Here is a 24,884-nt window from a genome sequence, read left to right as displayed (position 1 = left end):
CTTATGAAACGATTTTAGCAGATGCGTAGCGCTGTTAACGTCAAGCCTAATTTCATATTTAATCATGCGTGTCAGATCATCATCTAGCTCTGAAACCTCAAAAAAGTTTGAATTTTTAGACACATATGCGTTCTGAGTAGCAGTGATTGCAGCATTGCTTTTGTCAGCCTTCGTTATAAGGACATAGCTTTCTGTTAGCTTTGTCATCAATATTTTTTAAGCAATTTCTTTTCACAATCATATTGACAGGAGCCATAAATTACATGTTTCTCAAAAATGCTACATACATCAGGAGATACTTTCGTTTGGCGAAAAGCTTCTACATTGACGCTATTGGCGCCTATTTTAAGATCTAAAATCATATTTTCTGCAACATCTTTATCTGGCAGTTTAGGAATTACATTGTATTTAAGTCATTTTAGGTTTCCACGTGCAGAAACGGCCGTCTACATTCCTCGCACGGGGCCTAATTTCTCTTCACTTACCTTTGTCGTCGTTAATGGAAATGTACGCTGTCGTCACTAGAACCTTGCTGTAATTAGGTTCAAATGTCAGTTCACTGAATTTTCTCAACAGTGTTCCTCAAAATGAACGTCACCTTTCCTGCAGGGATTCTTATTTGAGTTCTCAAAGCATGTCTGTAATACTTGAGTGTTGATCTAGCCTATTAGTAACGACTCGAACTGTTCACCTTTGAACGGTTTCGATGTCTTTCTCCTATTTGACGTGCTTGGCATCCCAAACCCTCGAGCAAATCTCCTTTGCTGATGACTCACACTTCCCTCAAATTATCCCAGTAAACTGCATCGACCATTCGCCTTCACTTCTACGGTCCTTACCTGCTCATTCCATTTCAAAATGCTTTGGAACATTACGGTTTGATATTTAATCGATGTACTTGCGTCAAGTAGGACACTACTAATATCGTGTTCACACATTACGAGGTTTGTTCTTCCCGTGCACCACACCATGATCAGTAAACAGCACCAGATTTCAGCCCAACCTGTCTCTCAGATAATTTATGTGTATACAGAAAAGGAGTGCACCTATCACAACTCTCAGGAGCAATCCTGACGATATCATTCTCTCTGATGAGACTGGAATGCCACTAAGTCACTGCATGTGAAAGAAATGAGCTGCTTAACTTAATATCAGAAGAATATAAACAGAAAATTAGTCGTACTTCCCCATGGAGCGTGAACTATAAGTGACGAGAACATAAGGGAGAATGAATGAAAAATGTATTATTTGTGTTCGTGGCCTTAACGAAATAGCCAGTAAGTGTGGGCAGTAATCAAGGACTTTCCCACAAGAAGTTCATTGCCGCTTGACTATAATTATTGCCTTTTCACAAAAATGTCTTTCAACCGTTACATGCTTATACATTAAAAATACATCTTTGTGGAAGAAATTTATCTTGCGATTCTTCAGTTCAACAGAAAAGGTATGTCTCTCATTGCAGCATTAGTTCAGCTGGAGAGGTGTTGAGCCCCATTTCTTCAGCCAACGAGAAGCATTCGTCTTATTGGACGCCTTCAAGCCTTTGGCGATTCAAATATATTCCGGTAACCGCTGATCTAAGTCTTCAGCTTCGCCATTCGCTAAATCTTTTTCCATTATTCATGTGTCCTCCTGCTTACATAGCAGACGACTAAAGGCGGCTTTTGACGCAAAACTCCACCGAAACATCATCACTAAGCCATTTTTGCCCTATAATTCGATTACACGCAGTAAGCCGTCTCAATACTCGATTCACGCCTCAGAGCTCTACAAAATTTCATTAATGTCTATCACAGATATTACTGCGAGTTTTTATATCTTTAGGATAATCTGAATAACTCTGATAGGAATATTTATTTCAGTACTGCTGAAATCTTTTAAAATACGTATAATTTTGCGGAGTTTATGGTTTATTGCTGTTTAAGTAAATACATGAGTTAGGTTTCTGAATATAATTCTAAAGTATTTAGATGACGATGATACATTACAGAGATGACTTTCCCAGTGTGTAGTAATGAGCGAATACAATCGACAAATTAATTCGGCTCTTATCTACGCTTCTTACTGAACGGTCGATTCTAAATTTCAAAACGAATTCTGCATTCCTCATTTAGACGTAAGCTTCCTCTACATATGAATTACAAGCTAGGGCCAGTTCGTTAAACTAAGTTAGTGATACGGAAACTAATTAGACACGCAGCTAATACCATATTATCTTTTGCTACGATCTGCCTTTGGAATGAACACCCTAACAGCTGGCTTAACATTCGAAAAATAATTGTATTTAATGCGAAAATGAATCATATTATGCTCTCATTAACGTTTTTCCCAGTGTCGCTTACAGTGCAACGGGATTTTTCTCCGCATAGAGTGAGGAGATTTTTCTCTTACAATTCCCCTTTCCCTCCAGCTTTACTACCTATGGATTTATTTAGCTTTATCGGCGGTAAAATTTGATCCCTTTCATTCCCACGAGTGTAATCGGTTCTAGTCTCCTGCAAGTCTCTGTTTTCCAGGTACACACGTCACTGACCACATTGATCACTTACCATTTTCAGCTCATCATTTTAACTACAAACTGAATTCTACAGCTTTGGCTGTAGACAGATAAACCTTTGGTGAAGTTAATTAGTTCAAGAACTTAGGAAGTCCCTTCATTAAGAATAAATCCACACAAAACATTACATGTCGTACAGCTGCTAACAGGGCACATTGCAGTTATGCCAACGGCCATGTCTCGTTGTAAACGCCGGTTGACGTCGCACCATCGCAATTCAGCAACGTCGGGTGTGGCCAGTACTTGGGTGGGTCACCGAATGAGTACACCACATGCTGTTTGTAGCTTTCCCTCTATTCTTACGGCAAAGGGAAGGACGGACCGGTGGTGTAAGGTTCCTGATCATAAGACTTTGTGCAAATGTTTGGGATCAAATTTCTCCTTGGTGCCATTCGAGAAGAGCACTGAGTTTCACTCCCTCCCTTCTCCCACTACCAACCAACACAAAAATAACACCAAGCCGCGCACACCCCTTACAGTCACCTACAATTGCCAAATAACACATAGACACACTACTTTAACACTTCGGAAAGGAAACGTAGCACTGTGAGTGAAGGACGGAAAATGCCTTTCCAGTTAGGCTACTAAACACGCCCTTCGGGGTCTCCCTGACAACATAGTCATATAACTTTACCTCTACTGTAGTTATATGAAATTTCTTAGGAAAAAAACGCTGAGACTCAAAGAAAAAACTGACTTGCACCATTCAATATTTCATAAAAGCTAGGAAGTTTAGGAAAAAATCTTGAGGAAGACCATTGGAAAATTATAATAATAATTTAGAGTGTGAAATCTATAAAGGTACCACGAAGATAAGGGTAGAATGGCACATGAACCGCGGGTCAACATAACGACGTCACAATGCTAAAGCGGAGATGGATGAACTGTGCAATTTCATAGCCGGAGTCTCAGTGAGTAAAGTTAGAAAAATAGACGAACGACAGCAAAACATTCAGAGTGGGAAAGTTGCGGACTATACCAAAACAAACGGACGAGACCTGTGTATTTGGTAACTGAGCAATAAAGTCTTAGTTTCAGATTAAAACATGGGAAGTATCAAGTTATAATCTTAACCAATACGTACTTGGTCGTATATTTGACGCTGTGTATGTAGCGGGAATATCTCATGAGCATGCGTATTTCCAAGTATGGAAATATTGCATTAAGGTGGTAGATCAAGAAACTGGTATTTATTGAACAGATAACTTGTATCATGTTCTCTTGACATGTTGATAAATAGTCTTCTGCATTTCAGACATTAAGCGTCTGTCTATCCCTCTGTCTTTTCCTGACTTCTACGTCGTATCGGACTATAATTTCTGATTTTGTAAGTAGTGTGCTATTTTTCATTCTGTCAAAAACTTCGCTCAACTTTTTTCTGCCGTATTCCCTTCTGTTCATTATATCAAATACGTTTCATTCTTTCCCAGTGTCGCGGTTTCCTGATGTATATACTTTGTACTGTTCACAGCCCTTAGCAATTTTATTTCAGCTCTCTGGATCTTACTTTTTTTGTCAATTGTATGCATCTCACGACACATTTCCGTAAAATAATGTGGAAATGGGGTTATTTAATTCATGTTTCTCTTTTTCACAGTTGCTTGTTTCTGAAGTAGCTATGCTCCACATGTGTTTCCAAATTTTATTACTTTCTCGAACATATTTTTATCATACTCGTAACTCATGTCCCATCACAGACAATTAAAATGAGTGGCCGGATCCACTACCACATTTTCTGCAACCATTTTGACGTTATGCATATGTTTAACACAGTTCAGAGTACCAGGTATGATTCCAAAGGGAAATAGCTACGCACAGTGATTGTATCCATTTTAAGTGGGGAACGGTATAGCAATCAGTCACAATTGAAGTTTCATGCATATCTAGTTTTCGACCTCTGTGTCGCCATCTCCAATGCACTAATTGTAAACTGCAACACTAAAACGACCTTCATATGCGCACAATCTGAACTATTTGCATATTCCGATCTATGTGGGTAATGTGCTGCTAGCTGTTTAGTTACATGCAATGCCATTGGTTGTGCTTAGCTATAGGTTTATAAATGCATTTGTTAAATGAAGTGGGCGTCATGTTATCTTCAATATGCTCCCCTCTTTATACCTATTAACCCTTATCACAAGATTTTTCGAGATCAATAAACACTAAGTGGGAGAATCGATTAACTCGATTAAGTCACAAGTACTGCATCTGTTGTCGATCTTAATCCGTGGAAACCCATTTATCCTTCAAGTAATAAGCACTCAGATATTACTTTTAATATCAGTTTTCTAAGGCATGTCCAGTGTCCTGTGTCCTATATTTAATTCCTCTATAATTCTGGCGGTTAGTCCTATCTTCCTTTTTCAACAGAGGTTTTACATTAGCCTGTTGCCATGCTCTTGGTGTAACAGTTTCTCTTCCAACACATGTTGAATATGTTTAGGAGGGGTGGCTGTCATGTAGAGAAAGATTCCACTATATTTTATTACTTCATAGCTAGTGCGCCTACACCCGCAGTTTCCCCGTTTTTCAAAACCATTGTAGTATCCGTCAACTTTTCCGTACATAGACCGTCCACACTTCACAAGTTCATGTATTTCGTATCTCCATTTTCTGTCAACTGGTCTGCAAGACTATGGGATTTGCACTGTTCGATACGCTGCCGTTGTTCAGTGTTATTTATCTGCATTATTTCATTGTTTTGGTAAAGATTTTCATTGTGTTACAGCCTAAAGCTTTTCTCCGGTGGATGTTACTTTCCGTTATACTTACAAATTATCCCAAAAGTTATTGGTCAGCCTCTTCAGCCACGTTTAAGAAATGTTCGCCTTCTGTCGGTAATGCAGATGATATCCTTCTGTCGGATTGTTGAGATAACCGAGGCAGACTTCATGTTTGAGCTCTACGATCGCTTCAAGTTCTAGTGCCCAGATTTTGAAGTGTCCCTCCGGTCGTATCTTTCCCTTCTTGTCGTGCTTCATCAGAAAACTTCGTTATTGCTTCTTTTCTATTGCTCGATTCCTGCTCGGAATCTTCTACTGCTTCTGTCAACTGCTGATATTGTTTAGTCGTCTATCATACAGGTCACTGACACTATTTTCGTTCAGTAAATGTAGCTTAAAAACTTTTTCATTAATTTGTATTTTGGGTAACTTCTTATTCCTCTTTCATTTTATGAACGTGACTGTATCAGATATTATTATAAAATGATCTGATGAAGAAACTCTGGTATCTCCCACGATTATCTCTAATTTCTCGTTGATTATTACATAGTCTGTGATATATCTGAATCTCCTTGTTGAGCATGAAAATTTGTAAATACTTTCTTGGCGAATTTTTTTTGTTATTTTTAATCTGTTACAAAGAATGTAAATTTCTTAATGGCTTTCTGTTTACGTTTAAAGTTTAATCCCGCATTGCTCGTACCACTCCTGAGATTGGGAAATCTCCCACACCAACATTTAGATCCCGCAAAGGCATTAGTTGGTCTTTATTGTTTTTTTGGAAGGTATTATAAAAACCTGTAAACTCGTCAAGTCTAGTATATGTAATAAAGAATAAGAGAAAAGAAATGCCAACATGCTACTATGACCTGCACAGCGAACGCATTATCGTAGCCGAATTAGACACAAAGCAAACGCCCACCACAGTAGCACAAGTTTATATGCCAACTAGCTCCCCAGGTGATGAAGACACTGAAAGAATGTATGATGAGATAAAATAAATTATTGAAACAGTTAAGGAAGAGGAAAACTTAAGTGTGATGTCTGACTGTTATCCAGTGGTAACTGAAGGACCAAATTTTCGCAGCGCGGGATTAGACGAGCGGTCTAAGGCGCTGCAGTCATGGGCTGTGCGGCTGGCCCAGGTGGAGGTTCGAGTCTTCCCTCGGGAATGAGTGTGTGTGTTTGTCCTTAGGATTATTTAGGTTAAGTAGTGTGTAAGCTTAGGGACTGATGACCTTAGCAGTTAAGTCCCATAAGATTTCACACACATTTGAACAATTTTTGAACCAATTTTTCGAAATTCCCTACTGTCACCCGTTGCAGTGCATAACTTTGCAGTTTGGCTCCAAGCTGCCTGTAAAGGCGCAAAAGCGTGGTGCATTGTCATCCTCAGGTTGGAAAATACTTTAGACAGCAAGGTGGCGAAGTGCTCAAAAATTCATGTAACGTGTGAGTTAATAATTTTACACTGGCACCAAAATTCACAATAATTATACCCAGCGCCACCATGGGCTTGTCACACGATTTGTAGGTCAACCGCTCGCTCTAACATCTTGGCGGCTCTTTTGAGGCCTATGCCAAAGACGTGAGAACGGCAACACCCACCGATGAAATCACGCAGTCTTCCTGTAGGCGGCCGAGGGAATGATTTCAGATTCACTGACGCGCAGAACCGACAAGGAAAGGCCTCAGGGTGTGATATAAATAGCGTCAATGGAACCACCCGTTTGCTTAGGGAGTTGATTCCCGCACATTTCGAGGTCGAAAACGACAGTTCTCAAAGCAAGGAACAAACGAACGGCATAGTTGTCCACCTTTCACGCTGCTGACACCACGGACCTCTCTAAGAACAGAAAGGGGCTATCTTACATCTACATGGGGGTGGAAAACATTAGGGGGCATTCAATACCATTCGACGATATTCGAATTTGATCCTAAGTAGCAATTGGTGCTCACGTTTTCATAGTGCTCCTGCTTCGCGTCGTTCTGTGACGTGATCAAGGAGGGATGCGATAGTGACACGTGCGTGAATATAAAAAAAGAAAGACGCTTCCTCTGCGACTCCTAGTTCTGTAATACCGTCGGTGGCACCCTCCTACATTCACAGCGATTTTTACAAAATATACATTTTCGGAGGAAACATGCAAAGTGGCCCTGGATAACAGAAGACAGGCACCACTCCTCCATTGAGAGTATTCTGCTGGCAGACGTCTAAGTCTATTTCACAGGTTTGCTCTACAAATTCACGTTTTAAAATTCTTAGTTAGTGTGGGCAGATGATACCAATGGTGGTGCCAAATTTTAAGTCTCAGAGGGACCGTTTGCCGTTTTATTCACGTATGTGTCAATCTCGCACCTATCCATGTGGTCTGGAAGGAACCACTGTGAGAATAAAAACGACTAACCTCTAAAAGCGCCAGTGATGGGGGTGAACACGAAGAGAATCTCTGAAAGGGCAAATCGCCAGATTGTATTCATCCAGTATTTTAAATGAAAGGGTGGTGTCAGTTCTTTCAGATATGACTGAAAGAGAAAGAGCCAGTGGCGCCAAGTGAAAATGTCTGCAAGGTTTGGTTCGACCCCGTATCTACTGCTGGGCAGTTGTGTTAATTACTGCACCACCCAGACAAAGTGTTCATAAAAACTGCGCAGACTGTCTTGATACGCCAAGCAGCCAACCCATATTCCAACCTAGCGCCACCTATCCGCATTCCTTTGCATATCCTCCAATCTCACTACTTTGAAATTATCTCAAGGGATCAAACTTGATTGTGCATTTGCCCTGATGGTGGTTGATTCGTAAAACATCGGGGCGACTTAGTTATATGAATGTATGGTGTGTATTCTTTCGGACATCTTACCTTATGTATTGAACTATGTGAAATTTTTATTTTAGGTACACTGTACTTCCACGCTATTCGAAATAAATGCTCAAAACATTCTTTTTGTTTTCATTTCTTGCTCCTTGAAAGAGTAAACCAAGAATATCTACCCATTTATAGTTTCGAGAATTCTTACAAAATGATTTTTAGAAGTCCAGGAATTTATTTACAACTCCAAGCAGCTGATATCAGAAGAGGAAATCTATATGAAAGTAGCCCTGGAAACTAGATACCAAGAGATAGATCAAGATCAACTAAAAGCAGCGCCTAAATGCTTCGTATGGAATTATGCCGACTGTTGATCTAGATAGTAAATACGCTGGAAAGTTTTTTGTTACACTCCGAGAGATTGATGGTGCCCTGCTCCCTACGATTCTTTTTCGTCTGCGTGATCATTCAAGGGCAGAAGGGAATATTTACGTCACACCAAGCAACAGTAGGAAAATGGCGTAAGAGAACTGCAACTATGATGTGAGCATTGCTTTTGGAAAATATCTGGTCAAAATAACTTTCTTTTGCTTGATTCCAAGTTTGCGTATCAGGATCTTTTAGAGCAAACTATCACTCCTGAAAAGAGCGTAACATTGGAGTTCATGCCTCGAGGAACCACTGCACAAATTCACTTTCTGATCTTTTGCTATTTCCGTGTATGTAAAACATATCGCACTAAATGCATCTATTCCTTCAAGGATAACCAGTTTCACGGTAGGATCCACGAGAGACTGTTTCTCATTCGGTTGCATGCCACTGCCACCACATTTCATCAGTTCCCCTCACCGTGTTATACCAATATTGTTCTATATGCATTTCTTAAGAGTAGATGCCTAGTTGAACGTCTTGCACGGTTTGTAACTACCAAGGAATTCGCCTTCGATTTTGAAGGTGCTAACGTTTCTGATCACAGTGTAGAACCATTTCTCATTCGGCGTTGATGGCGGAGGTTGCTGGCTTGTTTTGATTGTTTCTTAAATACTGACGATGTCCATTTTGCGAAGTGTAATAGATAAAATCCCATAGAAGTTTTATATCTACACCTCGTGGACACTCACTTTCTAACACTCTTCTGATGAACATGGTGAGCCATTCGCTGTTAATATTTTTCCGTTAACACAACACTTTCAAATGGACTTCACTGATGACTGAATTGTGCCGTAGCACTCATGGGGCTCCTTGTTAGCCGCGCACTTACCCAGTAACAGAAGAGGAGTTTAAATGTCGGTGCAATTTCGCACAGGCGGGACCGTTAAAAGGTACTAGTATGACAACGATCAAAGTTAATACGAAAATAGGTCTAACGAAGACGCTTATAGTACCTGATACGTATCTTAGTGAAATATAAGACTAATGGAACCTACGTTGTGGTGCTTCATAAACAAGGAACTAATGAATTCCGTTACATAATAAAAGGTTTTTATGGAAAATGAACTCTAAAACGATATCCTCATAGCTTGTGGCTCTGTTAATTCTACACTACTGACCATTAAAATTGAGACAACAAGAAGAAATTCAGATGATAAACGGGTATTCATCGGACATTCAGAACAACCACCTCTGGCCGTATTAGCGGCCTTGATACGCCTGGGCATTGAGCCAAACAGAGCTTGGATGGCGTGTACAGGTACAGCTGCCCATGCAGCTCCAACACGATACCACAGTTCATCAAGAGTAGTGACTGGCGTATTGTGACGAGCCAGTTGCTCGGCCACCATTGACCAGACGTTTTCAATTGGTGACAGATCTGGAGAATGTGCTGGCCAGGGCAGCTGTCGAAGATTTTCTGTATCCAGAAAGGCCCATACAGAAACTGCAACATGCGGTCGTGCATTATCCTGCAGAAATGTTGGGTTTCACAGGGGTCGAATGAAGGGTAGAGCCACGGGTCGTAACACATCTGAAATGTAATTTCCACTGTTCAGAAAGCCGTCAATGCCAACAAGAGGTGACCGAGACGTGTAACCAATGGCACCCCATACCACCACGCCGGGTGATACGCCAGTATTTCGATGACCAATTCACGCTCCCAATGTGCGTTCATCGCGATGTCGCCAAACACGGATGAGACCATCATGATGCTGTAAACAGAACCTGGATTCATCCGAAAAACTTACGTTCTGCCATTCGTGCAGCCAGGTTCGTCGTTGAGTACACCATCGCAGGTGCTCCTGTCTGTGATGCAGCGTCAAGGGTAACCGCAGCCACGGTCTCCGAGCTGAAATTCCATGCTGCTACAAACCTCGTCGAACTGTTCGTGCAGATGGTTGTTGTCTTGTAAACATTCCCATCTGTTGACTCAGGGATTGAGACGTGGCTGCACGATCCGTTACAGCCATGCGGATAAGATGCCTGTCATCTCGACTTCTAGCCATACGAGGCCGTTGGGATCCAGCACGGCGTTCCGTATTACCCTCCTGAAACCACCGATCCCATATTCTGCTAACAGTCATTGGATCTCGATCAACGCGAGCAGCAATCTCGCGATAAGATAAACCGCAATCGCGATAGGCTACAATCCGACCTTTATCAAAGTCGGAAACGTGATGGTACGAATTTCTCCTCCATGCACGAGGCATCACAACAACGTTTAACCAGGCAACGCCGATCAACTGCTGTTTGTGCATGAGAAATAGGGTGGAAACTTTCCTCACGTAAGCACGTTGTAGGTGTCGGCACCGGCGCCAACCATGTGAGAATACTCTGAAAAGTTAATCATTTGCATATCACAGCATCTTCTTCCTGTCGGTTAACTTTAGCGTCTGTAGCACGTCATCTTCGTGGTGTAGCCATTTTAATGGCCAGTAGTGTATTTCTTATATGATCTAAGTGTCGTCTACGAGGAAATAATTGTATTGTGTCCCACCATCACGGTATGTGCAAAGACATTTCTAATTCCACAGTACAATTGTTCCGTGAGAGCTGGCCGTGCTGGAGACGTATTGAATGTACGAGTGACAATCCGTTGATTCCTGATGTTTCATCCCGGTCCAACCATGCAACTCATCGCCTGGGTCCTATCATTTTGACTGCACTATCCGGCGACCACTGACGTCACCTGTCACCTGTCCCTGATATCACGTCGTCGAATGTAGAAAATGTTATAACCAAACTATTACAAGTGCACTCTAAATAGTCGGTGATACCAGTATTTACACGTCATCAAATCAAATCGTATAGTTATTTACCTGTATCAGTCACATAAACACTACACTGAAACGAAAAATTTTGAAATTTATGTCTTTAAGATAATTCCATCTTTTGTGCCCGGTAATCAGATGAGTCAAAGCACGTATAATTATTCACCAAAGACAAGGAGAAATTTTATATTTGACGCCTTGCCTCTCTATAAGAGATATCACATATGCGTTTGTGAAAAATTTCACTGGCAACATACTTGCCATTTCAAGAGCTTTCAAATGCCATATGAAATGAAAGTTTCCATTAAAAATAAAATTTAAATTTGCTTCATTGTTTCGTATAATGCTGGAGTTGATAATATGGAATTATCATAAACTCTGGGTACTATTATTACCCGAAATTCTGATTTCGAGAGATTTGATCTGTTGTGGACTGGCAAGTCAGCCAATCCACTAGGACGGGAGGCCGAAGGGCACGCGTTTAAACTCACGCAGGCTGGCATGAGGTCTGGAACAGGTAAAGTAATTGAGACTAGCATATAAAGTACGTAGCTGCGGGAATACTTAACTTTAATCCATAATCGATGAACATCGGTCTGACGGTACATGCATCACAAGATAAATAGCAGTTGATAATGGCGCCCTGCTAGGTCGTAGCAAATGACGTAGCTGAAGGCTATGCTAACTATCGTCTCGGCAAATGAGAGCGTAATTTGTCAGTGAACCATCACTAGCAAAGTCGGCTGTACAACTGGGGCGAGTGCTAGGGAGTGTCTCTAGACTTGCTGTGTGGCGGCGCTCGGTCTGCAATCACTGATAGTGGCGACACGCGGGTCCGACGTATACTAACGGACCGCGGCCGATTTAAAGGCTACCACCTAGCAAGTGTGGTGTCTGGCGGGTGTCTGGCGGTGACACCACATGATCTTCTAGGACACAGAACCATGTTAAAACATTATAAGTTGAGTGTTTCACTGCTTGCACATATTACATAAAGAAACTCTTGTTGAACAGCATAATCTGTGCACCAAATAATTTATTTGCAAAAAAGTCATTTAGCAAAAACTGTGTTAAACAGAATGCCGCTCGCCGAGTATATGGCATGAACCATTACTGGACTCCGAACTGGAACCAAGTTTTAGATAGGGTCAGTAGCTCCCGTTTGCAGAGCCGCACCTGTTTGTGATGAGAACATGAAATATGTAACTGGAGCCCAGCGTCCATAGTACGCTTTGACCGGCCAGTAACAAAAAATATTTATAAAGCCACAGCGGCTGCAGGGTGGCGGATGAAAGACCGCCCCGTGGTGATGAATTACACCTCTCAGCTTGCCGAGGCCTTCAAAGGCGCACAGCAAGCCGGAGCGTTGTCAGGCTACTCCGAAGTGACACTTTGTGGCGGCGTCGCGTCGGATTTTAATTACCAGAGAGTAATTCGCACAGCGCGGGGCCACTTCGCAAAATTCCAGCGCCATTAGTGCCTCAATTATGCAGGAAGCCAGAGAGATACTTTCAACGCGGCTCACAAACGCTAGGCCGAGTAGAGCCAAGCAAAGTCCCAGACTGCGTTGTTTTCCCTTTCTCTTAGGCTACTGGCTGCATTTTTATCTCGGAATTGGATAGGCGTGGCTGATCTTCACGAAAGCCGCTTTTCAGATCTCATGCCGTTCTGTCGGATCATTGGATGGTCCACTTGGGATGTTGCACGACAAGGGTGTGGCGGTTTAGACGACAAAATTTTCATATCTTCGGAAGGGTTGTGTTTTAGTTCATATCAAAATTAAGGAACTAGTAATTTGTAAAGTCACAATAAGAGGGCCATACGCTACGTTCTGACCAAAGGGACTGAAATTGCCCTGTTTCATGAGAGGCTATGATGGAGTATTCTTCGATTAATTGCTTCTTGTTTTTTTTTTCTTTCATTTATACCATGTTGTTGTTGTTGCGGTCTTCAGTCCTGAGACTGGTTTGATGCAGTTCTGCATGCTAATCTATCCTGTGCAAGCTCCTTCATCTCCCAGTGCCTACTGCAATCTACATCCTTCTGAATCTGCTTAGAGTATTCAGCTCTTGGTCTCCCTCTACGATTTTTACCCTCCACGTTGCCCTCCAATGCTAAATTTGTGATCCCTTGGTGCCTCAGGACATGTCCTACCAACCGATCCCTTCTTCTCGTCAAGTTGTGCAACAAACTTCTCTTCTACCAAATCCTATTCAATACCTCCTCATTAGTTACGTGATCTAACTACCTAATCTTCAACATTTTTCTGTAGCACCACATTTCGAAAGCTTCTATTCTCTTCTTGTCCAAACTGGTTATCGTCCATGTTTCACTTCCATACATGGCTACACTCCATACAAATACTTTCAGTAACGACTTCCTGACACTTAAATCTATACTCGATGTTAAGAAATTTCTCTTCTTCTGAAACGATTTCGTTGCCATTGCCAGTCTACATTTTATATCCTCTCTACTTCGACCATCATCAGTTATTTTGCTCCCCAAATAGCAAAACTCCTTTACTACTTGAAGTGTCTCATTTCCTAATCTAATTCCCTCAGCATCACCCGACTTAATTCGGCTACATTCCATTATCCTCGTTTTGCTTTTGTTGATTTTCATATTATATCCTCCCTTCAAGACACTATCCATTCCGTTCAACTCCTCTTCCAAGTCATCGGCAAACCTCGAAGTTTTTGTGTCTTCTCCATGGATTTTAATACCCACTCAGAATTTTTCTTTTGTTTCCTTCACTGCTTGCTCAATATACAGGTTGAATAACATCGGGGAGAGGCTGCAACCCTGTCTCACTCCCTTCCCAACCACTGCTTCCCTTTGATGTCCCCCGACCCTTACACCTGCCATCTGGTTTCTGTACAAATTGTAAATAGCCTTTCGCTCCCAGTATTTTACCCCTGCCACCTTCAATATTTTAAAGAGAATATTCCAGTCAACATTGTCAAAAGCTTTCTCTAAGTCTACAAATGCTAAAGACGTAGGTTTGCCTTTCCTTACTCTAGCTTCTAAGATAAGTCGTAGGGTCAGTATTGCCTCACGTGTTCCAATATTTCTACAGAATCCAAACCGATCTTCCCCGAGCTCGGCTTCTACTATTTTTTCCATTTATCTGTAAAGAATTCGCGTTAGTATTTAGCATCTATGACTTTTTAAACTGATAGTTCGGTAATTTTCACATCTGTCAACACCTGCTTTCTTTGGGATTGGAATTATTATATTCTTGCTCACCAGATGGTAGAGTTTTGTCAGGACTGTCTCTCCCAAGGCTGTCGGTAGTTCTAATGGAATGTTATCTACTCCCGGGGCTTTGTTTCGACTCAGGTCTTTCAGTGCTCTGTCAAACGCTTCACGCAGTATCATATCTCCCATTTCATCTTCATCTACATCCTCTTCCATTTCCATAATATTGTCCTCAAGTACATCGCCCTTGTATAGACCCTCTATATACTCCTTCCACCTTTCTGCTCTCCCTTCTTTGCTTAGAACTGGGTTTCCATCTGAGCTCTTGATATTCATACAAGTGGTTCTCTTTTCTCCAAAGGTCTCTTTAATTTTCCTGTAGGCGGTATCTATCTTATACCCGGTGAGACAAGCCTCTACATCCTTACTTTTGTCCTCTATCCCTCCCTGCTTAGCCATTTTGCACTTCCTGTCGATCTCATTTTTGAGACTTTTTATTCCTTTTTACCTGCATCATTTACTGCATTTCTATATTTTCTCCTTTCATCAGTTAAGTTCAATATTTCTTGTGCTATCCAAGGATTTCTAGCAGCCATCGTCTATTTACCTACTTTATTCTCTGCTGCCTTCACTACTTCATGCCTCAAAGCTACCCATTCATCTTCTACTGTATTTCTTTCTCTATTCCTGACAATTGTTCCCTTATGCTCTCCTTGAAACTCTGTACAATCTCTTGTTCTTGCAGTTTATCCAGGTCCCATCTCCTTAAATTCCCACCTTCTTGCAGTTTCTTCAGTTTTAATCTACAGTTCATAACCAATAGATTGTGGTCAGAGTCCACATCTGCCCCTGGAAATGTCTTACAATTTAAAACCTGGTACCTAAATCTCCGTCTTACCATTATATAATCTATCTGAAACCTGTCAGTATCTCCAGGCTTCTTCCATGTATACAACCTTCTTTTATGATTCTTGAACCGAGTGTTAGCTATGATTAAGTTGTGCTCTGTGCAAAATTCTACCAGGCGGCTTCCTCTTTCATTTCTGTCCCCCAATCCATGTTCACCTACTACTTTTCCTTCTCTCTCTTTTCCTACTACCGAATTCGAGTCACCCATGACTATTAAATTTTTGTTTCCCTTCATTCTCTGCATAATTTATTTTATTTCGTCACACATTTCTTCAATTTCTTCGTCATCTGCGGAGCTAGTTGGCATATAAACTTGTACTACTGTGGTTGGCGTGGGCTGTGTGTCTATCTTGGCCACAATAATGCGTTCACTATGCTGTTTGTGGTAGCTTACCCGCGCTCCTATTTTTTTATTCGTAATTAAACCTACTCCTGCATTACCCCGATTTGATTTTGTATTTATAACCCTGTATTCGCCTGACCACAAGTCTTGTTTCTCCTGCCAGCGGACTTCACTAATTCCCACTATATCTAACTTTAACCTATCCATATCCCTTTTTAAATTTTCTAACCTACCTGCCCGATTAAGGGATCTGACATTCCACGCTCCGATCCGTAGAACGCCAGTTTTCTTTCTCCTGATAACAACGTCCTGCTGAGTAGTCCCCAACTGGAGATCCATATGGGGGACTATTTTACCTCCGGAATATTTTACCCAAGAGGACGCCATCATCATTTAACCATACAGTAAAGCTGCATGCCCTTGGGAAAAATTACGGCCGTAGTTTCCCCTTGCTTTCAGCCGTTCGCAGTACCAGCACAGCAAGGACGTTTTGGTTAGTGTTACAAGGCCAGATCAGTCAATCATCCAGACTGTTGCCCCTGCAACTACTGAAAAGGCTGCTGCCCCTCTTCAGGAACCACACATTTGTCTGGCCTCTCAACAGGTACCCCTCCGTTGTGGTTGCACTTACGGTACGGCCATCTGTATCGCTGAGGCACGCCAGCCTCCCCACCAACGGCAAGGGCCATGGTTCATGGGGGGTGTATAAAGTGAGAGTACTTTTTTACATGAATGAAACAACTGTCTGTTAGTAGTTTGTAACCAGCCTATCTCAGCACCCCACATATATTGAATTCGCAGGGTTTAGTCTTTTTTATTTTCTTTTTATACACAGGCTATACCAAAAAAGGGGCAAAAACAATGAAATAGCGAAGCTATAGGGTTGCGGTAAATACAAGAATAGCACAGTGGGTCTGGAAAGGCAAACACAAGACACAATTTCTTGTCAGCAGTGGGATATGCAATATTGCTGGCCATGATTGTGATAAGTTTTATTTTGGTTAGTCAGGCAAAGACGTCGCAACTACTTTGGCCGAACATGAGCGCAAGTGGAGGTTGCAGAATTAAGACTTCACATTTCATGAGCATTTATTGAATGACAGCCACAGCTTCCCGCAACAGACTCGTGTCCTCCACACAGCAAACAATGGCCAATAACTCTCATCCTGAAAACCATGAAAGTCAACAAATATCAGGTCCACAGTTCTGGTTTAACATTAAAACATGAAACACAGCTCAATCCTGCGCCTATTTTAAACTTCACTTAATCCCTAGAGTTTTCCAATTATCCCAGATTGTTATTTACTTTCTCTTCCTTCTTTTTCCTGTATTTACTTATTGTTTTGTGATTTACTGTGTATTCCTTATATCCTGTTGTTACAATTATCATTTGTAACCTTTACTCTGAGTCTGTATCACTTTGCACGTGCAATACCTCATCAGTTTATTTTTTAATACTCTCGTCAATTACTAATCTTAATTTGTTGGAATTGTTAGTTAAATTGTTGTGTATTTACTGTTTTACAATTTTAGTTTAAATGCTTATCTTGGTTTACCTTCTTCATATTTGTTTACTATTCAACTTTTCAATTGGATCATCACTCCATTTACTCCGTGTTCGTGCCTCACTCAAAATCAATGACAATTTTTTAATGTTGTTTAGAAACATTGTAACTTCTTTGGTGGTGATAGTCAGCTAAAGACTGATGCACGCCTGCCCTGTGAGCCGAAAACGTGTTAACTTAATAAAGTAACGTAGCCAGTGATGTGTTTTTCATTTACCATTTGTTGTTCTTCCAAGTAGCTACAGAACAATCAGTTTACAATAAAATGTCCCATTGAAAATGACAGCATTATTGGATATAGAAATTAATTAATTATAGGGGGGATATTCCGTTTTCGACATACGTGAAAGGTTCGTAAGCAGACATTATTTTACAGGCAATTCTGACGCCTCTTCGCATGACTACAGGTCAGAAGCGAGACTGAGGGAAATGGCAGAATGGGTAACAGGGTTGTTCATTAGATATGCGACACCGTGAAGGTGTCTTGCTATAAACTTCAAAATAGAATGAAGTGCTGTTAATGCTTGGATGTCCTAGAGATTAGCTTTAGAGCGCAGGCACAAAATAACGCCATCTACATCCGTGATTAAGTAATGGCAATGCAGAGGATTTATCAGTCAAAAACCTCATTCGATTGTTCTTTGTTTGTGATAAAATAGTGTTATGTATCTCGAAACGAGGACATACTTCTACAGCACGTGCCTCATATTCGCCAGCGGTAGGATTGTCTCCTTTTTAGATTTCGGTTGGTAGGGATTCCACAACTTCAGTAGTCATAACAGCTAAATGAAACTGTACAGTTCTCCTCAACAGCTATATCTACAATGAAATAAGAGAACGATGTATCACCTGTAGCATCGTTACACTCGAGCAACTCAAATGAGGAGCACACGATTATAATATTCATACAATCACAAATGTAAAAACAAAAAGAGATGAATATGAATTCACATACACCATTAGTCTGACTGAGGGAAAAAAATGCGTGTGTATAGCGTTAATATTTCCCATAGTCCTAACGATACTAGCCCCACCATGCATTCTGAGGAAGAAAAAATAATAAATTTACGAGTGTGTCCCAAAGCTAGTAAATTATTGAGGTATGTAGATGGGATAGTCCCACATTTGCATAGCCTACAGTTGCCACACACAGCTTACCGCTGTATCTACGCACCCGTACGAACAACTGGAAGTATGAAACCAGAAAAAGCGAAACTGAAGTCTAAGATATATGTACACACCAGAAACATAACAGAAACAATTAACATCCTAAAACCTACAACGATAAAAACTGCCTCTTATATCAAAGTAGTTCTTGTAGATACTTCAGCTTTAATTCTCGGGAATACGACTCAGAATGCGTTTCCACTCGTTTTTCATTCCCGGCCATCTACATTGTTCTCTCCTACTAAAGAAAAATGTCTGTTTGTTCCTCTAAATACTTCGGCTTTAATCCTTGGGAATAGGGACCCAGAACTTGTTTCCACTCGTTTTTTATTCCCGGCCATCTACATTGTTCTCTCCTACTAAAGAAAAATGTCTGTATGTTCCTCTAAATACTTCGGCTTTAATCCTTGGGAATAGGGACCCAGAACTTGTTTCCACTCGTTTTTCATTCGCGCTCATCTACATTCTTTTCTCAAAAGCAGTAGCGGACACGCAGCATAAAACCTGTATAATAGAAGAATTTGGAAGTTTACCTGCAAGAAATAACCTCAATGGTGCCAACGGAAACGGAGAAAATGTAATGAATAATGCTTACACTAAGTCTCCCCTTGACGAGCCAAATAAGTCGCGAGCTACGTAAATTTCCTCGTTTTACGCTCTACTAACGTAGTTACATGATGTACGTATGAACTACGCGAACTTTACATTTTTTCTTAGTGCCTGCAGTGATGTGTGTCAGTATTTCTTTCATCAAAAGTGTAAAAACATTGATAATACGTATCAGATAAGATTTTCACCCCTTATCAAGGGAAAAAAAGACCACTGAAACTCTGGTAGCATCAGCGAGTATAAGCAAACATATAGATGTTTTAAATCACTTGGAACTAGTATTGGAGCTGTTGCAAGTGCCACAACTAACTGAAAATCGGCCTAGTAGTCACGGATATATGTAAATTACATTAAAGTAATAATACTTACGACGTGCTGAATTCGATAAACTAAACCACAACCTCCTTACTTTAAAGTATAAGCGAGACATAACCTTAACAAAGAGAGTGATAACAGCAGTTTTTGTAACATGAAATTTTTTGTTTACGTGACTTGATGAGCTACAGTTATGAGACGTGTTGTGTCCTCAGTTTCTGGACCAAGAGCTGAGGACAGTGGTAACTATATAAAGCGTCGTCCTTAACTTTGCCTTAGAGAGCGCTATATTTAGATCTGTCACGGCATCTCAGACATTTCCTTAGCTAGATACGCGTCATTTAGTTTAATGTTATTTGTGCCTCAACGTGCATGTCATATGTCCAGCAGTAATGTAAATTTAATGAAGCACTTTGTTATCCAGTGAAACCACTTATATCAAAAAACATCACCTACAAATCTCAAGCAAACTGTACAATCTGAATTAACTCCCGTAAAATTATTGTCATACAGCAAGGAGAATAACAATTGTTACAGTCCCGTTGAATTTCATATTCGAAACTTCTCTCTGTTAACCGTTATAATGAATATTAGAAACCCAACACTATAGCATAAGTTCTTATCAACTTGCATACATTGTTAACCACATTTTCCATTTGAACGGCCATCTTAAGAGACTACAGGGGAATATCGATTCGGTGTACTAATGCTATTTACGCAGGACAATGGAGTATGCTAAGCCCACTAATTACCTAGTACAACCTCATGTCCTATTAACGGATCAATATTGGGGAATTCCAATGTGTAACGTACGCAAAAGCGACATCAGCACTGGACATTTGCACAAATAAATAAGCATGTTTCACTTTCGAGCCAAAAGTCAATTTCAAAGTAACTTCATTCGTCTTCGTAAGTAACCGATCATTACGGGAAAAGTCAACGTTTGTTGCTGTTGTGGGTTTCAGACCGAAAACTACACTGATGCAATTTTCCACGCTAGTCTACACTGTGTAAGCTACTTCACCCCTGCTCAAGTAAAACCGCATGCATCTATTTGAGCCGTCTTAAGCCTTAGATACACTCCTACAATTTTCACTTCTCACAGTTCCCTCATGAGACGAACTGGAATGTAGCTTTATGCAGCAGCATTGCCCTGTGAACCTGTTCCTTTTTTTCGGTGATAAATGGCATACAATTCTCCCAAATTCGTTTCAGTATCTCTTCTTTAGTTATGCGATCTATCTGTCTAATCCCTAATATTTTTCCGCAGCACCACATTTCTGAAGCTGGCAATCTCCTCTAGTGTGTTCCATTTATCGTCCAACTTCCACTTCAGTACACAAATACTTTCTCTTCCTGTGACTTAAATTTACAATATATTTTAAAGAAGTTTTATTTTTCAGAAACGCTTTTCTTGTTGTTTCTTGTTTACTTCTAATATGCTTTCTGCTTGGATCACTGTCAGTTATTTTGCAGACCACATAACACAATTCATCAACTACTTTTAGTGCCTCTTTTCTAATCTAATACTTCAACATCGTCCGATTTCATTCCACTACACCCCATTACCTTTGTTGTTTTGTTCATATTCATCTTATAGCCTGCTTGTACAGTATTAACCATTCCGATCAACGAGCCTACTAAGACTCTCGGGTCATCGGGAAGATTTATAATTTTTATTTCTTCATTCAAAGTTTTAATTTTGTTTCCAGACTTCTGTCGTGTTTCCTTTACTCTTTGCTAAACTAGATATTAGTAGCATGAGAAACGGGGTACACCGTCTTCTCAATTACTATCTTCCTTGCCTCCCGTCTTGAATTCTTATAGCTGCAATCTCGTTTCTGTACTAGCTGTAATAACATTTGTTCCCAACAATTTATCCCTCTTATCATCAAATTTTAAATAATCTATGTCAGGCAGCATGGCCAAGATTTTACGACGTAGCATATATTCTGTGCTTCGAGCAACATATCGGGCACAGTACTATATTTAAGTTTCGTATAAATATTACTGGATCGAATCGACCTACTGGACTCAAATTGTTAAACGAAATTTATTTTGTATAAATTCCTCCTTCGTATCGTATGCCGCAACAATACTCTCCTTCTGTATATATTTAGCTACAGCGACAATATCTATAATCATGTTCTGTATGGCTTCCAGAAAGCTTGTTTTCTCATTTAGACTTTTCCTACTACCGCGTCTTCCTGATTCCTTTGTTAACTTTCTTACTCTTTTCCCTTCCACCTGTTGTTAGGTATTGCTGTTCACTTATTGCTACCTCTCCATCGGAAGTGTTTCAGTGCAAAATGTCTACTGCATTAGAACAATGGCAGCTATGTCAAACGTTCTTTACCTTGAGTGACAGTCGTTGTTAAAGTTGAGGACAGCTTTTGCTGAATCTACAACAGCTATAAAAATGTTTGCCTTATATTACATATAATTGGAATCATGACGGCCTCTAGTGCTCCTTCAAAACCACAACTGAACTTCGCCGAGTTCGGTTCCTATTTTGCTGTAAATAATGTGTGTTAGTAGCTTACAACCTTAATCTATTAGTTTTCTCATGGTTAGTTGTTCCTTGATTCTTAATAACTCTGTGACAATGTCGTCTACTCAAACGCTTTCTTTCGGGTTGTTGTTTGTAGAACCCCGTCAAATCCTTCCACGGTGCCGCATTTCACATGTCATTTTCTTCTACTTCCTCTTCCATTTCTACACCATCCTCTTCAGGTTCTTTGTTTCGCCATTCAATGTATTTCCACCTTTCTAGCTTCCCTTTCTTGCTTCTCATTTGAGTACTTGTTAATCATATAGCTGCGTTTCTTTTTTTTCCAAATGTTTCTTTACTTTAGTGTGGACGCCATCTATGTCTATAAACATGAAAGATTGAAAGACTTTGCGTATCTCGAACAGGTGATCCTGCCCTGCCATTTTTCACGTTTTTTGGATCTCATATTTAGACTCTGTATTCTCTTCTGCTTGCTGGATTTGCTACATAATTATACATCTCCCCTTCGTTAATTAGACTCAGTGTCTAGTGTGTTATGAAAGATTTTCTGCCGTTTACACTCTCTTGACCTATTTGGTCCTCTGCTGCCTTCAGTGTTTCATCCATCAAAACTGCCATATTTCATTTGCATTCCTTCATCTGTTTAAATAAATCCATACCCAATGCTCCAACACAAACGCCCCAAAAGCACTGGTTCAATTTTTCCAGGTCTCAGCACTTTAATTTCCATACTTTCTACATTTTACTTTGTTTTAATCAATAGATGATGATCAGTTCGCACATACGCTGCTTGAGCCGTGGACGGCTCGTGTTCAGACCATTTATCGTTTGACATCTTCAATTACGGTACTGCCGCCTCGGTTTCTTATTCCATTTACTGGCGTCACTAACTTCCTGCCTTGCTTTCCCGTGAGCGGCAACAGCAGCGCCTATCGATAAATTCACTGACGTACCATCTCTGGAGCGGCCGATAATTTTTCTGAGTCATCGTGTGTGTGGCAGTCAGTTCGGGACGCGCAAACAGTGCAGTCGTGACGCACCGGCAGTGATGTCGGCGACGGAGCGTCGCTGAGGCGTCGACAGCCAGTGCTCGCCGACCGCTGGCGACGCACATAAAATGTCCGACGGAGGGAGAATGGACCGGGGCGTCCATTGGTTGGTCGTTCGGTTGGCCGTCTCATCGGCCGACGTATATTTGGTCCTTTCACCGTTTCCGGGCCTGGGAGTCGGTCGGTTGGCGTGGAGCAGCGAGCAATTCTCCGCTTGACCTAGTTTGTCCGGGACTGCTGCCGGTCTCTACGCGGCGATGGTGAGTGCGGTGCTGTTCCCATTGCTCCGAGGTCCGTGGCTCACCGACCCTGGACACGAAGGTTCAGTTTTGATTTAATCTACCAGGAAGTCAAAACTGTTCAAATTGTGTCGTTTAGAGTTCGTTGACGGCTGCTAGGATATTCCGGCGAGCAACAACGTTGTTTTCAAGTTGGAAAATTCTAGCCACCCTCCGGTGGAGTTTCACTGTATTTGGTTTTTTGAAATGAGATGCACCAGCGGAATATTCTGTCTTGTGGCCGTTAACGTTCCGGTTACCTGCCCTGGCCGTTGATGTAAATTTCCGGCAGTGTAGTTTCCTCAATGTGTTGTTGCTGTCCAGCACGGTGTGTAGTTTCACAGCTCCATGTATGATTGGTTGTGGGCGCCAATATCTTCTACGTTGTTCCGTTGAACTCCATGCTGTGAACTGGTCAGGTGAAGTAGGAGTTATGTTGTCGGTGGGTCGGTTAACTGTCGGTCGGCTGGGTTGTCGTCGGATCGTGAATAGTTGGCTCGCCTGCCTGTCTGACCTAAGCGCACGTTGATGTTTGAATTCCAGGCCGACACTCGAACATTTGAGGGCCCTTTGTTGTGCTGCCTTTTTTTAAAATTTATTCTTGTTGTTTCTACTTGTATGGCTTGTAGCCGATATTTTTTTTAATGAAGGTTGTTTTCCTCTTAAGACGTAAGATTCGTTAGGCCTTCAGCCGAATTTAAAGGGCTGTTTCATGAAAGACCTTTGTAATTTTAAAAATTTTAATGTTTTAGAATTTTAAGTTTATGCATTCAGCCTAACAAAGGAACTGTTTTAAGATAAGAATTTTGCTCGAAAATTTATGTTTTGTTGAGTTTTGCCCAATTAAGAACTGTTTTATGTAAGGCTATAGTTTTTTTTTTTTAAATTTAATGTTATTTAGCCTTAAGGGTAGGGCTTTCACCCGATTTTTGGGTTCAAATTTTTTGCTCTTAAAATCTCAGATTCTTTGGGCCTTCAGCCTAAATAAGGAACTGTTGCAAGATAAGGATTGCCTTTTAAATATGTAATTGTGCTTGCGTTTTAAGTTATTGGCCTTCAGCCGTATTTAAATTAAAGTTGATTTCAGACAGTAATTACGTCCCAAAGATGAAAGCTGTGTGTTAATTTTTTTTTTTTTTTTTTTGAGGGCTCTTGTAATGTTCGATCAAATAATAAAGTCTTATGTTCTAGTGTAACTTACAGCTCTTTATTTTGGCCCCTTCCCACAATTTAAAGTACCTGTCCTGTCCTGCGAGTTTAGCAGAGCGTCTCACTGCTGCAAATATTTTATTGTTTAAGAATTGTTAATTAATCTTTTGCGTACGGTTATATAATGTGTTTGAAACATTTCGGTGTCAGCAGGTCATTTCTACGCATATGCCATCACTTCATTAACTATTGAGTAAATCGTGTAATGAGCAAAATTCAACATCATGCCTTCCCTTATAATTTTTTCTCCTCATGGTCATGCGCTCCAACCACATTTCTATCTCTTATGGCGAATTACAGTCCCAAACAAAAACAAAAAAATCGTCTCGCTTTACTTGTCGAGTGATTCATTTTATCATCAGACATACACTCAGTCTCTTTATTATCTGAGCATGAAATTAGCCAAGTATGCTTGTAAACTTGGGGTAAATTCT

Source organism: Schistocerca americana, chromosome 5, assembly GCF_021461395.2.
Source record: "Schistocerca americana isolate TAMUIC-IGC-003095 chromosome 5, iqSchAmer2.1, whole genome shotgun sequence".
NCBI lineage: Eukaryota > Metazoa > Arthropoda > Insecta > Orthoptera > Acrididae > Schistocerca > Schistocerca americana.
The sequence above is the reverse complement of the archived record's forward strand: the minus strand, read 5'-3'. Positions refer to the sequence as shown.